The sequence below is a fragment of the Haemaphysalis longicornis genome, unplaced genomic scaffold, assembly GCF_048455015.1.
Source record: "Haemaphysalis longicornis isolate Haplotype H1 unplaced genomic scaffold, Haemaphysalis longicornis Haplotype H1 scaffold_7, whole genome shotgun sequence".
In the NCBI taxonomy this organism is placed as follows: domain Eukaryota; kingdom Metazoa; phylum Arthropoda; class Arachnida; order Ixodida; family Ixodidae; genus Haemaphysalis; species Haemaphysalis longicornis.
Window position 1 is genome coordinate 123,952,387 of NW_027526422.1, and position 18,026 is coordinate 123,970,412.

Here is an 18,026-nt window from a genome sequence, read left to right on the forward strand (position 1 = left end):
AGTTTGCTTTCTTTCAGAGTTTGCGTTAACTCGCCCGAAAGGCAGGGATTGAAGCATGCGTGTGCTTGCGTTCTTTTGAACTATAGGTTTCCAGTTATTGTGTCTCTGAACTGAAACGAATTTTTTTAATGTCTAAGAAACAGTCCTCTCTCGAGGTGAGCCCAAGAAATGCGTATACACTGAGTGGAGCTTTCAAGTTCTTTTCTTCTTCCGCCCAGGTGTGCGCGAAAAAAAATATGCATCGGGACGAGAACTTTCGAAGTTCTTCTTTCGTAATCAAGTATTGTGTACCTAAATGTGTAGTCATGGCTGTAACTTTTGCGCAAACTTATGAGCAACTTTAGACGGAGACAGGTACAAAAAGGGACACGAAGACCTGCATCTGTCTCCATCTAAAGTTGCGCAAAAGTTACAGCCATGAATTTAGGATAACAACTAGCCCGCCTAACCGTGTTATTGTAAATGTGTATGTAGCACGTTTTTTTTTCCTATTGTACAATATTGTATGCGTAAATTTGCATATGTCATATTTTTTCTTAACCAATACTGTGTACATAAAATGTATGTGCAATATATGAGTGTAGTACATGTATTTTCATGACTTCGAATCAAAGACGTCCTCATATGAATTTTGAATAAACTCAAAGCAAAAAGAACGTTTGTGTAACACTCCAATTAATATCGCCACAAAGACAACAATTCGACACTACAAAACTTACTATTACCGAGATGTTTTCTTCGTTTAATATTAAACACGTTACTGCACGCATAACAAACTATGGGCGGCGGCCATTTCGATTCATCGCCGCCGCTCGTCCAACTTTCGCGCCTGGTGCCATTGACTAGCGCCCCATGAGGTTGCGACCGGCGGCAGGAGCGAAAGCTGGGCGAGCGTCGGTTTCAGGGGACGGCGCACGGCGGCCCGGCCTGGCTGCCGCGGGAAAAATGACGTCAGCAGCGTCCGCGACGTCACCAACCTCCTTTCTCCCCTCGCCACTTGTTGCCATGACAATAAGTGCAACGCCTATCAGACGCCACGTACCACTAGGGGAGGATTTGGCGCTGTTGTTGCGAATTACGTGGGACGAGGGTGGATGCTACAAGGCCGCCCTGTACGAATACGACGAAGCAGCGGCTAGCCGTGTCCGTTTAGGACAATGCGGTTCTCATTGATGTTGCTAAAAGCAGTGTTTATACAAATACCACTGCCTACGGCACATAGGCGATTATTTGTCTTCTATAGATTTCTTTTGGGGTAAATTACTATTCATGATGAGTGGCATGATCTTTCATTTGTTATCGCGATTTCATCGGATGTTCACACTGATTTGAACGGATTTGATAGTGAAGGTTGTATACGCGGGTTCGCGTATATCAAACTACTTCATTAGCGAACAAATCGCGTTGCGTCAGGCAGTGCGTTATAACCAGGTTTGACTGTACACGGAGCGGCCACGCCTGGCAGCGACATGTTTGCCGTGAACTGACGCTGCCTTGGCATCAGCTTCTACCGAACGTGACGATCGTGGCTTCCTGGAATGCCTCTTGAGCTAGTCTGTGAATATTTACTTTCTGTGAATATTTTCTTTCACGGTCGTGTGTTTCCATTTTCTGTGAACAATATATTCGTAATAAACACACAAAAATGCACTATTTTTGGGAACGTTTACAGGAATGATAAGAAACATGTTCTAGGCAAGAAAACGTATTATGAAGAATCGTATCAATGAGGTTCCGCTGCAGTCAGCTCCACAATTTAGATTCCGCTGGACTGCATTGTAGTCTACCAGTTTTTCTGTGGTGATCCATAAAGTGTAGTTTGTAGTTTGTATTTTTGATGTCTTTTGCTGACAAAACGTGGCTTTAAAATCTTTTCGAAGAACTCACGGTCCCCACTAATATACAATATACAATGCTGCTCCAGCCCTTCCACGTCAACCAAAGCTGGAGTCGGGCGAATAACGCTTGACTCTAGCTTTCCCAGGACGAATGGGCGTGACCTTCGTAAGGGTGTCATGCTCGAGCGCCATCATGCAGACGTTCTTGCGCAACTAACAACCTGGTGTGGTCGGGCCACGTGTGGTGGGTGGCAAAGGCGTCGATACGTTTTACCTAACACACGCCATCGTCCGAAACCTCGGAAGACCGGGATGACTGTGTGGGCGGGCGATGGCAACGGGCTAGGAATGACGTCGCGAAACTGGCGACACATTTCTGTGCAGGCCTGGACAGCCCAAGGGTGGCCGGCATTCACAGAAGTGGTCGTCATTGCGATAGGTTGGTGACTAACAAAGTCCGCAGAAATCATGGCGCGAACAGCGGACGCTGCGGCGAGTCAAGAAGACGTTGGCCGCTTGGGAAGGTCGCGCCCAAGGCTGGCTCGCCTGGGGGCTGCGCTGTCCTTGCGTTCGACGCTCGTGCTGGGACCGTGGCCCCACCGATAAACCCGCGCAGCAGTGCTGGAAAGCGTGTCAGCCCTTGGCCGCTGCTGAGGGCCGTCGCTGAGGCTGGATCGCTGCCTGGGAGGGCAGGTCCTGAGGCTGGGTCGCCTCGGCCTTGACGAATGGTCGGCTGTGCCACTTGTAATGAAACTGCGACCGTATTCTAGGACGCCATGCTTATTCTCCCCGAACGAGCCTCGCGCTCCTTCCTTCGCTTCCATTCGGAGGCCGTCCTCATAACTTTAGTGACGGATTGGCCAATAACCGCACTTGCAGGTTCTGCTTTGCTGCGCTTAGCACCACTGCAGCGTCTAAGCTGAAGAAAGTACGACCAGATGGGACGGTCCGCACATACGCACAGCAGGAGGCCATCTCGTAACTCCAAGTGGAACGTGCACATCATGCGTAACCATCGACGGCACCACGTACCCTGCCACGTTCGTCAGTTTCCCTAACTGCTCCCGCGACGTAATCGTTGGAATAGACTTTTAGGCGGACAACGGCGCAATAATTGATGTACAGAACCAGTCGAAAACTTTTTCCCCCGATCACTCCATGACGACGGAACCGAACCCCGAAGACCACGTAGTTCTCGTCAAGGAACATAAGTTTATTGAAACGAACTTGAGCTCCCCTAACAACTCAAAGAATACATAGACGGCGAAGCAGCAGTCAACAAAGTGACGTGTGCTAACGAGCGTTGGCGAGTCTATTACCGCAGCGTCTGCTCTGCAGGCTTTTTATCTTTCGGCGCGCGTGGTTCTCGAACCGTGGATTCACATCCAGAACATTGTATATCAAGAAAGATTATTCTACGCTAGTGACGTTAGGGCGAAACAGTCTCCTTATCTCAATGAGATAGCCCGTGCGATATAAAAATAATGAATGGAACACGCCCTTCGCTTGAGACAGAGATAACATACCCTGGCGTGGCCTAAAAGTCAAAATAAAAACAAATAAACAAACCCGTACATGGTTCGCGGCAATATCATGTGGCGGGACACCCCAGAGTTTTCCTGAGAGCGCAACATTCTGTATGGCCACGCCGTGTCCTATGCCTTCCAAGCCCGCAAAACACAGACAATGCAGTGTTGCTAGCGAACAGGCATATTTTTACGTCCAATTCAAGCGCTACAAGTTTCCCAGTACTAAGGCGAAAGAGGGCTTGGTAGTTGTTCAGGAATTCTTTGCGTGCTAAATCTCTTCAATTAATCATTTTGAACAGCTTTTCTCGCACAAATGGTGGCAGACGAAAATTCCCGCAGACCCTTTCAGGAACAAAGCGAGCTTTGTCTGTTTTAGAATAACGTCATAACTCACTCCTCCCACGTACGCCGCATCATGTTCAAGAAAACAAATGCAGCATCGGTTCAAGTTGTCACTAAGTTGTATGGCTTGCACGCATTCCGTCCTACTGCTACGGCACAGGTCATACACATGCTCGAAGGAACCATCTGATCGACGAGGCAAAATACCTGCAGGAGTCGTACGACCTCTGGGGTCAAGGAGTAGGTTACGCGCACGCTTTATATTTTAAAAATCTGTTTACGTAGCGTGGCATCAGCTGGATAAGTGCACACAGAATTTGGTGAAGCGACCGCCTAAACTTCAAGACAGCCCGAGACTTTCCGCACAAAAGTAAGTCATGGATTTTTGTGCGCCTATTTTTCTGGTTGAGTCTTGTCTGGTCGAGAATTTATCAAATAAATGAAGCTCCAGCTGCTGCTTCGGGCGCTTCGCCAGACGGCGTCTCCTGCTGCTTCATGGCGATTATAATTAATCACGTTGTCTGTGGTGGCGCATCTGCGTAGAACAGCCCAAGACACGAGTTGGGCCCCTCACGTTTGTCGGTGCTCTTCGTAGCACCAGGTCTCTGTGAAGGTACCTTTGTGTCAAATGTCTGGAAAAGAAATTTTTTTTGTAGTTTATAATATGTGCCGTGAGAGAAAGAGAGAGAAACAACTTTTGCTGAGCCCATTTCAGGTGACGCTCGCAGGCGTCAGACGGGATGGAACCCTATTCACAAGTCCCATACGAGTCCAATCACTCCTGCCCCCTGGACGGGAGCTCTTGGTGCGTCGACAGATCGGGGCTGGACATCAAGATCTCCCATCGCTCGGGTATGGGGGAGGGTTAAGGGGAGGAAATATAGGGGATTCTTGAGCTGAGTACACTCCGCCAGTATGCGCGGCAGGGTGCCTTCAGTCTTTTTGCAGAACGGCCAGATGGGGTCGTGTTCTGCTGGGAACATCTTGTGCAATAAAGCTGGGTGCGCCAGTGACCCCGCTTGTGCGCGGCGCACGATCGTTTGTTTGCGTTCCAATTGCTGGTGCGGTACGGGAAGCCTACACCTGACGCTCCTGTACAACCGGTTAATGTCGCGGTAGCTCGTAATTGGGTGCGGTAGCTCCCAGTCGCCCTCGGCCAGGTATGCTAGTTCATGGGCGTAGTGTTCGGCGGGGGCGTTGCCTTCCACTGTCGAGTGCAACGTTACTACAATAAGCTAAGTTTCGGAGCTCCGCATCCCCGCCAGCGGAGGAAGGTGGGCCGAACGGCGGTCGCGAGAACTAGTGGCGCTGCAGTCAAGTCTTGCGCTACTCTCGGCGCGTCATCTATGAAAGAGTAACCAAGTAAAAAAACTGCCGGATTTATCACAACGTAGGCTATGAGGCAACTTATACAAAAAGCAGGCACTTAAAAACCGCAGAAACATACGAAGACATACTAGCTAGCCAGCTTCCTTCAATGCTGGTTCTGATCTTTCGTTTCCAGACTTTACGAAATAATTGTCTTTGTCTGCTGTGTTCATACACCGTTGTGCCGGCAAGTTTTTCCTGTTGATTTCAGTCGAAATGGGCTGAACCTGATTCTTGAATACAGGTTGGCAATCTTCTTTGACAGAACTTAAATGTATTGTCGAATGCATCGCAGTTCAACAGATGAGGCTCCAACTCAGCAAGTAATATTTGTTCAGACAATACTGTCAACTTATCCACTATAGGCGCTCACTATTTTACATATAACGGCTGCATTAAACGTGGAGAACATTAACCCTTGCATTAAACCTGTAGAACATGCAACCGCTTTTCCACGACGTGGTGCAATTTCAAGAAGTATTTCGATAGTGCCACGAGACCACCGCTTGTTTTCGCAGCAACGACTTCTGGCAGCTCAGCGGACATCAGTGTAGTGCAGTATTCATTGCGGGAAGTGCCTCTATATACTTTCCGTGCCTTAAATACTGCTATATGTGGCACTACTGCACCCCGCACGGGGCACCTTGAGGAATCTTGGTGACGGTACTGGCGATACCGCGGACCCCGAGCCCCCAAACATAAGCTGGATCCAACCATGGCGATGTGTTTATAGGTGGAGGGTTAGAAACCACGAACGGTGGCCGTCGGAGCCTTGGTCAAGCACCGGCCGATGGGCTCCCTGCCTGTCTACCAGGCAGGGAGCTCCGGAACCTCTTTGACTACCAGGGTAAGATCAAAGGTCGAAAGTACCCCCGTCTCCCTGCTTTTATACTATGCCGTATGGTATTTTCAAACCCCCCCCCCCCCAACCGTGATCGGCCCCCTAAAAGGGGCCGCACCGAAGTATCTTTTCCTTCTTTGCCTTCTATTTCGTTCCCAAAGCCAGATAACTACCCTCGTTTTTTGATCATTGAATCTGTGGACAAATCGAAGCCTGTTTCCTCTCAATCTGTATTTCTTGTTTCTAAATACCTTGAAGGTATCATCGGCAAAACATATGACGCCAAAAAGCTCAGAACTGGTGAAGTGCTAGTTGAAGTTAAAACTCAGCAGCAATCCACAATCCTCCTGAAACAAACCCGCATGGCAGATCTGGAGATCAAGGTCACACCCCACCACCGCAGCCTCAACAGTTGTCAAGGTGTAATCTCTGAGGCAGATCTCATGTCAGAGGCCGAGGCCGACCTTTTGGAAGGCTTAAGGGATCAGGGCGTCACGGCTGTAAAGCGCATATCAATACGCCGCGATGAAAAACAGGTAGCAACTAGACACATCATCTTAACCTTCAATTGATCCACCCTTCCAGAATCCATAAATGCCGGTTACATGCATTGTTCTGTCTTCCCATACATCCCGAACCCACGGCGCTGCTTCAAGTGCCAACGGTTCGGGCATGGCACAAACTCCTGCCGCAGCCGCCTTACCTGTGCAAAATGCGGCCAACATGACCACCCATCCGAAAACTGCAACACCCAGAGTTTCACCTGCGCCAACGGCCAGGGGCCCCACGCAGCGTGGTCCCGCACTTGCGAGAAATTTAAGCAGCAAAAGCAAATCATAAATGTAAAGGTCACAGAGAATATCACCTACCCAGTGGCGCAGAAGAGGTTCGCCTCTTTCCCTCTGGGGAGGTACGCCGACGCAGCTCGCCGGGGGGCGCAGCGGCGTCTGGTCTCGGCGGGGACCCAGTACCGTGAGTCGTACTTGGTCCCGCCACCGCCCCCCCCCCTGGGGTGCCTCAGGTAGCCCAATGTGTCGCTACACCGCTTGCTGAGGCAGCAGTGGTTGTGGTGCCAACCTCTTCCGTAGGGACCGGTGCCGCTCCCTCCCCTGCATCCCCGCCCTCTAGTACGTTGGAGGGTGCCGATCGGATGGACACCACGGGCCCCGCACCGGCTCCCACCGCCACCGCACCGCCCGTGCCACCTCTGGTGCCCCGGACGCCCTCGGCGGTGGCGGCTCAAACGAAGGGCTCCCGAAAGGGGGCCAAGTCCGGGGGGCCTGGTCCGCCGTGACCCCTTCTGGCATCCGACGAGGAGATGGATGTCGCGGCGTTCCTGCCAGCAACGCAGCGCAAGGAGCGGCCTCCGATGTCCAAGCCGACAGAAAAGCCTAAAAATCCTAGAATAACAGCCCCGAAAGACGACACATGAACAAACACACACACACACTCCAGTTATTCTTAAATTTAAATAATGGGAACAGAAAACATCATCCAATGAAACTGAAGAGGCCTCCTTAAAAATCTTGACGATGTGTATGAGATTCTGCATGCCAGTCAGCCAAGCACCATGTGTCTCCAGGAAACCCACCTCAATTCTAAACAAATTTCTTAAATATGTACATGGTATTCAGGAAGGGCAGGGTTGGCTGCACCCACTCTTCAGGAGTTGTGGCTATTATCGCCCGGAAATCATTAGCATGCCACACTCTCTCTTTAAACACTGTCCTCGAGCCTGTAGCGATCCGTACAATAATATTTAATAGGTTGATAACGGTATGCTCCATTTACATCTCTCCTGATTTTGCACTTCTGAGCTCTGATTTCGAGGCCCTGGTTGACCAGCTGCCCGAACCGTACATACTAACAGGCGACCTTAATGCGCACACCTCTCTTTGGGGCTCCTCCAGAACGGATGCCCGAGGTCGCATGATAGAGAAGTTTCTTACATTCTCCGGAGCATGCCTTTTCAACAAAAAACAGCCTACATACCATACCTTCGGACACAATACATACTCGCATCTTGACTTGGCTATTGGTTCCGCAGTTCTCTTTCTATGTCTTGAGTGGGGTGTGGGCACAGACCCATATGGTAGTGACCATTTCCCCACTTCATTAACGTATATAGGTATAGGCCCGACGAGCAGTCCATCTTCCCATAAAAGGTTTAATGAATCAAAAGCAAACTGGAGCACATTCACACAAACATCTCAACTACACCACACACCCAAAAAACACCTACACGCGGAGGAAGCCGCCCAACTCGTCACGGCGCACATCCTCGACGCCGCCGAAAAGTCCATTCCCCAGGCCTCCAGTGGGTCCCGCACCCCAAGGAGGCCCTGGTGGAACGAGGACTGCAGGCGGGCGCGAGAGGCCCAGAACAGGGCGTGGGGTGTCCTTCGCCGGTACCCCACATCAGATAACCTCATTTCGTTTAAACGGGCCAAGGCTTTTGGGAGGTGAGTGCGCCGTGAGGCGAAAAAGGAGAGTTGGCGCACCTTCCTCACTTCCATCAATTCATACATAGACCCACACAAAGTCTGGACACGTATACGAAAACTAAAGGGACAACAGACACACAGCGTCCCCCTGTTTAGTACAACAGGGGACACACTGGAAGACCAGGCTAACACACTCGCACAACACTTCAACCACGTGTCCAGCTCAGCACACTACACTAATACTTTCATGCAACACAAAACATCTGCAGAAAAGAAGCCCTTACGAGACAAGAACAAGTTGAATTCTGCTTACAACTCTGAATTCACACTTCATGAGCTGAAGGTTGCTTCTTCCACTTGTAAGCCCTCAGCTCCAGGGGCAAACAGCATTACATACACCATGATACAACACCTACATGCAGACACTCGTGAGACACTCCTACACCTCTACAACAGAATATGGCTTTCGGGGCAGCTTCCAAGGTCTTGGAAGGAGGCCATAGTTGTGGCCTTTCTGAAGGAGGGGAAGGACCCTTCATCTCCAGCAAGTTATCGTCCTATCGCCCTGACAAGCTGCCGGTGTAAGCTCCTCGAGAAGATGATAAACCGTAGGCTCGTGTACTTTCTGGAGTACAATGGTCTTCTCGAGGGCTGCCAGGCAGGCTTCTGGGCAGGGCAATCCACAAATGATCAGCTTGTTGCATTAGAATCATACATCAAAAATGCCTTTATACACCAACAGTATTGCATGACCGTATTTTTTGACATCGAGAAAGCGTACGCTGCGGCATTGCGTTACGGCATCCTTGCAGACTTAAAATCGTATGTTGTAACAGGTAATGTGTTGAACACTCTTGATAGTTACCTGTCCAAACGAACATTTCGTGTGAGAGTCGGGTCGGCACTATCCAGCGTTCACATTCAAGAAAATGGCGTGCCTCAACGCGGAGTTTTGAGCTGCACGCTGTTTATCGTCAAGATGAATTCGCTTCGGAAAGCATTGCCTCCATCGATCTCCTGTTTAGTGTATGTGGATGATGTACAAATATCTTTTAAATCTTGTAACATATATATATGTGAACGTCAAGTCCAGCTTGGGGTAAAGAAACTCTCTCGCTGGGCAGACGAAAATGGTTTCAAACTTAATCCCACAAAAAGTACCTCTGTCGTATTCTCAAGGAGACGTGGAGTAAGGCCCTTTCCTGAAATAAACCTCAATGGTGACCCAATCCCTCTTAAAAAGGAACATACGTTTTTGGGTGTGGTGATGGATGAAATACTCATATTCATATATCACATCAAACAACTCAAACAAAAATGTCTAAAAACAATGAATATTTTGAAAGTCCTGTCTCACCAATCATACGGTGCAGATAAACCACTCCTGCTGCGCTTTGATACTGCTTTGGTAGGGTCTCGTTTGGATTACGGTAGTGTTGTCTACGGGTCGGCTACAAAATCAAAACAGACGACTGGGCGAGTTGGTACATTGTCTTGCTTGGTGACAGCGCAAATAAAACATGACACAAAAGGAGGAAGGAACGGACACAGCGCTGACTTACAACTGAAATTTTATTGGGGTTGCCAGCGGTTTTGTAGGAACACTGGCAATAACAACAAAAAGGAAAAAGTACAAAAGGAGCAGGAAAAGAAAAGTTTTTATACATGATAACATGAAAGGAATAGATACATCACGTATTCCTTGGCGTGTCACGATAAGAATTTTGGGAAGGCAAAACTCACAGTGGTCATGACGAAAAGTTAGGACAACAATGCGTAAGCATTCCATCTATCTCCCTCTCAGATAAGGAGTGTCAGTAACAGGGCATCTGTTGGGGCTAGTTGGTTATGCATAGCTTGAATGGAAAGCGCTTAAACTTTGACTGGTAAACAAGGACGAGAAAAACTACAACACAGGACGAAGCGAAAACTAACAACTGATTTATTTACGTGGATGAACATATATATACACACGTGCTTGTGTGAAAAGGAGACACAAAAAACAAAAAGATACCTAAAAAGTTTGAACGTGTGTGATTACAACTGCACACTGTGTACAAGGAGCGCGTGCTCAGTTCTTAGCGCGAAAAGAAGTCTATTTCTCTTTTTGATAATGTGATAGATGGTGCGTTGACGTAATCCCCTTCTTTACCAGAAACCATGCTGTATGTTTCCCATATCTCGCGCTGCATCTTGTTTCTGGACCTAAGGAGCACTGACGTTTTATCGTACTCAGGCGTGCATCCAGACCTTCTACAATGCTGTGCCAAGTTGCTCGGCGCATTTATCAACGAGCACGCGTACTTGTGCTCCCGGAGCCGTTCATTGAGACAGCGACCAGTCTGGCTGATGTATGACTTGCCACCATTAAGCGGAATCTTGTACACAACACCTTGTTCACATTTCACAAACTTCTGCTCGTGCTTAACACCACAGCTCGGTTCGGTAGTGCCGTCATGTCCCTCCCTGTTGACTTTCCTACAAAGGCCCCTTAATTTGTTGGGCGCTGAAAAGACAACGCGCACGTCGTGTGCGCCGGCTACCTTTTTTAGTCTGTGCGATATAGCATGAACGTATGGTAACACCACTGGCCTTTTTTGCTTTTCTTTTTCTTTGCCGTCTTTTTCCGCTTTTCGCTCCTTCCCCGCCTTCTTCAACACTTTTTCTGCGACTGATGCAATGACTATGTCCGGGTACCCCGCGCCCTTCAGTCTTTTTTTTTCTGCAGGGTGATGCTCTCTTGCACGTTGTCACAACTTGACTTCTTGATGGCCTGTTCTAGACATGACACCGCAATGCCTCGTTTTATGGTTTTTGAGTGGGCTGACGCATACGGGAGCAGACCTTGTCAGTACTTGGCGCAGCGCACCCCTCCCGGTAAATGAAGATTACTTAGGCCTGTCCCACGGTTCGATTGCGACCATGATTTTTGTTACGTCATTTGTACTTATCTCGTTTCATCATGACCACTGTGAGTTTTTGCCTTCCCAAAATTCTTATCGTGACACGCCAAGGAATACGTGATGTATCTATTCCTTTCATGTTATCATGTATAAAAACTTTTCTTTTCCTTCTCCTTTTCTACTTTTTCCTTTTTGTTGTTATTGCCAGTGTTCCTACAAAACCGCTGGTAACCGCAATAAAATTTCAGTTGTAAGTCAGCGCTGTGTCCGTTCCTTCCTCCTTTTGTGTCATGTTTTATTTGCGCTGTTACCAAGCACGGCTACAAAAGAGCGCTAAAAATGCTCGACCCAGTGCTGCACCTGGGGCTTCGCCTCTCGCGTGGTGCTTTCCGTACAAGCCCTGTCCAAAGCCTGTATATGGAGTGTGACAAGTGGTGCCTGGAGTACCAGCAAATTTATGTTGATCTTTTATAGGCTTGTAAAGTATGATCAATCTACAACTATCCTTTTAAACCTGTTTTTATGGATACATCCACGTCACAGCTGTTTTTAAATCGCCCATCTCTGTCTCTACTTTTCTCACTTAGGGTCAGACGGGAAGCTTTTGAACTGTCAATCTCCTTTTTGGGCACGTTCAGAACATCTACCATTGACTTTATAGCCCCCTGGCAATTTCACCCTGTATCGTGTGAACTGTCGTTTACACAATTACAGAAAAGCAGGGTACCACAAATCGCGATTTCACAACATTTTCAGTATCTGCAGCAAAAATACCAGGCTGCAGAAATTTTTAGTGATGCATCGAAAACTTCCATCGCGGTGTCTTGTGCTGCGCACGGACCCAAGATTACGGCCTCTACATCAATGCATGTAAATTCGAGCATCTTCACGGCGGAAGAGTATTGCATTCTTTTCGTTGCTGGTCATATTGTTCAACATCACATTCAAAAGTCCATCATCTACAAAGATTCACTCAGCGTTGTACGTGCATTATCATCCCAAAAGCGTTCTAAAAATCACGTCATAAATCTAGTTTTTGAGACTTTTATGTCAGCGTATGCCAAAAATCTTGAAGTGATTGTATGTTGGGTACCGGGTCACTGTGGGATTGCAGGAAATGAGACCGCAGACCAAATGGCCGCCGCTGCGGCACACACGAACACAGTGGGCATTACAAAATTACCGTACACCGACCTCAAGCCATACATAAGAGAAAACCTTCGCAGAACCTGGCAAGCCGACTGGAGCACACAGACAGACAAGTTGCGCCTAATTAAACCACACCTAGGACCATACACTACTCACTCACACAACAGATTCGTTGCAGTTGCACTAGCTAGATTGCGGATAGGCCACACACACGCGACACACTCCCATCTGCTCACTGGTTCTCCAAGACCCCTGTGTAGCAGGTGTGGGGAGGGCCTATCCGTAATTCAAATTCTGATTACATGCAGAGCACTCCACAGAACAAGACCCAAATATTTCCCACGACTATACAGACAACACATCCCACTACATCCAGCACTGTTTTTAGCGGATGATCCCATAGTCCCTCTACAACGCACTTTTAGGTTTCTTAGCGAAATCAAAATTTTAAAGCTTATTTCCTATCACGCGTAATTCTTGAACATAGTTTCATGCCCTGCACTATCACACCCTGGCCTTTTACAACAGCCATCCGCATTGTCTTACTGATTTTACAATTTTAATCTCTGCTCTTGTTGAGCAATCTTAGGTGTTACATCTTCAACCGTCATACATAACCATTGCTTTGGCGCTCTTTACCCTAGTTGGCCTTGCGCCATAAACATCCAATCATCATCATCATGGGGCACTACTGCACTGAGAACAAGTGAAAGGCTTTTGTAAAAGTCTACCTGGTGGGTGTTATAGTGATAATTATTAAGTACCTGCAACAGCGATGATCTTCTTAACGAGACGAAAGCTGTTGGCGACTGATGGACAGCTGACTGATGAAGTCAGCTGATGGACAGAGACCAGTAACAATATCGCGAGAGGAGATTCCAGTATGTGATGATGCAACTTCGGTTCTAATAAAAAGACGCTTGTGGGCAGCTGTAAATTGACACGCATTAGGGCCGTTGTTCTAGCCGCCCTTTCCTTTTTACGCAGCCAAAAAATGTTTCGATGTGGTATTGAGACATCTTGAGCGTGAGCGAATTCGGCAGCTTCCCGTCGCCACAAACCCATCAAAAGGTGCTGACACCGTGCATACATATAAGCAGTCCTGCAAGTACAGTGTTTTCGAGGCCCTCAAACGCAGATTTTTTTTCTGCATCCTTGCGTCAAGTTATGTACAATTCAGCCTTTTTTAAAAAATTTCTTCATTGAAGCCTGATTCGCCTTTCGGAGAGCTAGGTGACTTGTATGGCCAGCTGAACGGATTTCGTGAGTTCAAGACATCAAAATGGCGGTCAAAGATCCTGATGAATTCAGACGTACCATGAGCACCTTTAAATTGCGGATCCAACTTTAATGTGTACTCACAAAATTTTAGCGCGTTTGTCACAGATGAACTGAGTGTCAGAACTGTGAAGCGAACTTTCATCTTTGGTGATGTAATGTTCGTATGCACCACAGAGTGCACAAAGGCGAGATGGGGTGGGCCCAGGCCGGTGGATATAAACGTTTAGCATAGGAACCCTACATCGGAAGCTGGTTAACGGGCCCTCGCACCGACGAGATTCAGAAAACACTTGTATTGCGGCGTGGACATAAAAGCACTTATAATGGCACTGCTTTCAAAAACTTGTAGGGTCGTTTTTCTTCGAGGTAAGACGGTGCAGTAGTTATAAAAACTACGCTGAAAGAGGTAATTGGCTTGGAAACTATCGTACATGAAGTTAAACGCTGTGTAGACAGTTAAAATATAGGCCGACCTTCGATTATTTGCTAGCCAAAGAGCTGCGCGCGGGTCAGGTCAGTGCATACAGGCGACCCAACGCATTTCCACTTGAACAGTGCACAAATATGATGCGGTAACGTCCACTAGAAGGACGAAGGCGTTTAAGCTAGTCGACTGGAAGGATGATCGATGTTTAAGTTTCGAAATAGCACTACTAGAAAGCTGCCGCAGTACGTTTACTCGGCGCCCCGCGGTCCGCTGCAGCGGCGGCCCGCCGCCGAAGCAGACGATGCACCGAGAGTAGCGCAAGACTTGACTGCAGCGCCGCTAGTTCTCGCCACCGCCACCCCGACCGCCTCTCCGGCGGAGCTTTGAAACTGAGTTTATTCTAGTAACGTTGGTCGAGTGTGCCGGAACCCGCACGAGCTCTACGTCGCGTCCCGGTGGGCTGCGCTTTGCGAGAATTGCTAGGGCCGCGTGGGAGACGATCTTCTTGCGGTAGTTGCCGTAAGCCGTCTTGGAGTTTGTGACCATCGTCTGCACGTCTCCGTGCGTGATGGCGAGAGCGATAGCCACCTCTTATGCTTGGCGGGTGTCTGTCATCCGTACCGACGCGCTGGTCACCAGCTTGTCGATGGTCGTGACGGCGGCCACTGCTTTGCTGCTGTGCTGGGGAAGTGAGGCGTCCACGTAGCGGACCCGGGGGTCTGCTTCTAGCTGTTGAGCTAGTGCCTGTGCCCGCGCGGAACGCCTCTTGTTCCTGCCTGCTTGAACGTTGCGCGGCAGGGGCTTTGTCTTGAGCGCTTCCCTCCACGGCAGAGGTAGGGAGAGCTTGGGTGCTCTGGTTCGATGGGCCAAGCAATCTTCCGGAGGTCTGTTCGGCCGTGCTCAGTCTGGCTCAGTCGCACTCTTTAGTTAGACCGATGAGCCTCTATGAGCTTGTCTACTGTATTGTGTACTCCCATTTCCAGCAGCTTCTGCGTAGACGAGTACTGGGGCAGGCACATAGCCGTCTTGGTGGCTTTCCTTACGATCGCGTCTAGTGTGTTCCTGTTCGCCTTCGCTAGCTGGAGATTCGGGGCCGAGTAGGTGGATCGAGACACGATGAACGCTCTGACCAGGCGGAAGGCGTCGTTTTCTTTAAGTCCTCTGTTCCGGTTCGCAACGCGTCTGATCATTCCGATGACCTGTTCGGCGGCTGTCTTGATCTGAGCAATGTCCGTTGCCGCCTTGCCGTCTCGTTGTAAGAAGAGACTGAGGATGCGCAGCTACTGCGTGGACTTTATGTCTACGCCGTCGCAGTAACGACCATCTTCGGCTCGGAATCCTTCTTGCCTCTTCTGGGCGGCACGATAAGGAGCTGCGACTTCTGGGGTGCGCAGCGCAACCCGCAGGTCTTGGCGTATTCGTGTGCCGTCGTTGCCGCCTTCTGCAGGACCTCCTCCGTCCAGGCTTCAGACCCTTCGCGACTCGTCCACACCGTGATGTCGTCGGCATAGAACGCGTGGTCCACGCCTTCGATCTGTTTGAGTAGATTTGGCAGCTGGAGGAGGGCCAGGTTGAATACCAGGGCGACAGCACGGAACCATGTGGGGTGCCGCAGTCTCCCAGTTCTATCGGTTCCGACTTCTCTCCTCCAATCTGTATGACCGCCATGCGCTTGCTCAGGAAAGCCTTGACGTAGCCGAACGTGAGTTGGCCACATCCTGTCTTCTTGAGGTTACCGAGAACGCTCGCGTGGGACACGTTGTCAAATGCCCCCTTTAGGTCGAGGGCCAGTTTCCCGCGCGGAGAACTCCGAGTGGCTTTTTTCATCACGAGCTCCTGCAGTTGCACCAGGACGTCATGCGTTCCGAGGTGCTGCCGGAAGCCGTACATCGTTTCGGGCATTTGGTTGGTCTCTTCTAGGTAGGTTTGGAGTCTACGGAGCACCATGCACTCAATTACCTTTCCTACGCACGACGAGAGGAAGATGGGTCGCGTGGTCTCGATCGTGAGGGCTTTGCCCGGCTTGCGGATGAACCGCACTTGCGCCTCTTTCCATTCTATGGGCAGCAGCGAGGTCTCATAGGTCCTGTTGATGTGGCCCAGGAGCCTCTTGGCTGCCCCGTCCCTCATTTGTCGAGCAACTTGTAAGTGATCGTGTCTCCGCCAGGAGCACTACGTCTGTTGCTCTCATCGATGGCATTTCAGAGTTCCGCCAGCGTGAACGGCTCGTAGACTTTGTCGTTCGCCGGGCCGTCATACGTCTCCGGGATCCAGAGCTTACCCCTATCGGTCTTGAGGTAACGCGCCGTAAGGTTTCCGACGAGCTTGCGGTCGTCTCCATCGCAGGTATTCAAAACCTTAGTGAGGTTGCGATGCTTTGCCGTCTTGCTGCCCAGTGGGTCGATCAGGTGCCTCAGGAGGCCCCAGGTCTTGTGCGTAGACAGCTTGCCCTACAGTCCGTCGCACATACTCAATTAATTCTCTCTGCTGAGCTTAGTGGCGCACTCTGCAATCTCTCCATTGAGGACTGCAATTCGCCGAGCTAGCTTCTTGTTTCTCCGCTGGCGCTTCCACCGCCTCGTGAGCGAGTGCCGAGCCTCCCACATGTGGGCCAGCCTCGCGTCGACGAAGGGCATCTGCACCATCGTTGTGACCTGTTGTGTAAATTTGGCTAGTGCCGTCTTCTGATCGTGCGCCCATTCAGCATACGTCTGCTTGTCTTCTTCAGGCTCCCCTTCGTTTTCCTCGTCGAGGGGTTCCTCGTCGGTGTAGTTGCAGAGCTTGTCCCAGTTCGTGATTCGGGCTCTGCCGAACGCAGCCCGGAACCGCGGTCCCGTGATTTCTATGCCGATGATGGTGTGGTCGGATCCGAGGTCCGTGACTTTGTCCCGCCACGTCGCGTTCAGGTTACCCTTCAGCCACGTGAGATCGGGCGTCGTGTCACGGTTGACGCTGTTCCCTCTTCTCGTTGACACCCCAGAATCGTTCAGTAACTCAAATTCTGCTTCATCCATAGTTCTGACAAGAGCTTTCCCTCGTTTGGATTCGTATTTGTATCCCCATAGCGTGTGGGGGGGCGTTGAAGTCGCCGAGGATCAGGAGCGGCCTTTTCCCCGCCAACCTCTCCGCCTACCCCACCGTTTTGTCAAAGTCGTACTGGTGATGCGACGATCTGCAGTACGCGCTCACGACGAAACGATTCTTCCCGTTGCCAATTGTCTGCGTCTAAATTTCGATCTGCGTGTTCTCGCAGCCGTGCTGGGGCAATACGTGCTGCGTGGCCGCGATGTTGTTGCGTACCAGGATCACCGTGCCGTTCTCCGTCGGGTCAGTGTATGTAACGTATCCCGGCAGTCGGGGTCGTCCGTGCGTCTCCTGCAGCGCCACCACGTCTGGCTTCTGATCGAGCCCTTCGATGTGTATAAAGAGTTCGGCGGCTTTTTTCCTGATACCCCGGCAGTTTCATTGGTAAATCAGTGTGCTCTCCTGTACTCGAGGAGCCCTGTTCCTACTCTTGTTTGGATTCTGAGCCATCGTCCTTTGTCGATTGCACGTGTTCTCGCCCCTTCGCGATGGAGTCCTTGACTCGATTGGCCCGCTCCTGGTGGAGCGCGGCTGTCTTGCTCAGGGTGGGTTGGGAGGGAGTAGAGACCTGGGCCGCCAGGCGTTCGTGCCGGACCGACAGCGCCTGCACTCGCTCTTGCCTTTGCCTAAAGTCCTCTTGAATTTGCCTAATTTCCTCCAGTATGTTCTCCAATACAGCGGTTGTCTCGCTGCAATGCGAGGCTTGTTGTTTCTGTGGTTGCGGGGACGCAAAGACCTCCGCTGCGCTCTCCGCGTTGCTCTCGCGTCCAGGGCTTTCTGGCTACACGCATGCTCGGCTTACCCGCCTCCACCCGCTCTA